The sequence below is a fragment of the Mastomys coucha genome, unplaced genomic scaffold (genome assembly GCF_008632895.1).
Source record: "Mastomys coucha isolate ucsf_1 unplaced genomic scaffold, UCSF_Mcou_1 pScaffold13, whole genome shotgun sequence".
Taxonomy (NCBI): Eukaryota; Metazoa; Chordata; class Mammalia; order Rodentia; family Muridae; genus Mastomys; species Mastomys coucha.
The window spans coordinates 54,492,096-54,492,619 of NW_022196895.1; the positions used below are offsets into that span (position 1 = coordinate 54,492,096).

At 46.4% G+C, this 524-nt stretch overlaps 1 protein-coding gene across 1 annotated transcript in view; it reads left to right on the forward strand.

Moving 5' to 3' along the window:
- The window catches only part of Isoc1 (isochorismatase domain containing 1), a 19,836-nt gene that overhangs the window by 509 nt on the left and 18,803 nt on the right, over positions 1–524 (forward strand). The window lies entirely within an intron of this gene.

Consider the following 524-nt stretch of genomic DNA (forward strand, 5'->3'; position numbering starts at 1 on the left):
CCCCACGGGTGATGCAGATCGTGGGGCAGTATTAGCCTTAGGGCTTGTTCCCGGAGTTGTGGTAACCAGTTGCGGAAATGCAAACTTCACCGTGGTGGCTCCCTTCTCCTTTCGATTCGGTGACACAGTCCGGGGTGTCTACCTAGGAAGAGAATTGCAGCAGAAACTAGCCAGCGTGAAAGCCTGGTGAATCCTAGACTGAGGAAGTTGTCCCTAAGGATTGGAGTTTAGTAATTATTATATTGCTAAAAGCCGCGGTGTATGGTAATACGAGGCAGTCGCCTCCCCTTAAAATCTGAGGATTCTCTGGCGAATGCATGGTTTTGAGAGGAAAGGAGATAGGTGTTAACTTAGGCACTACAGCATCTATAGGTGTTTTTTTTTGTTTTGTTTTGTTTTGTTCTCTACGTGCTGAACTGCTAAGTCTTTTCTCTGGCAGACAAACTGAAATGTGGCATCTGAGGGTAGAGGGGATTTTCATAACCAAGTGCCATTTTGAGAAGCTTATCCCCCTAGATGTGGTT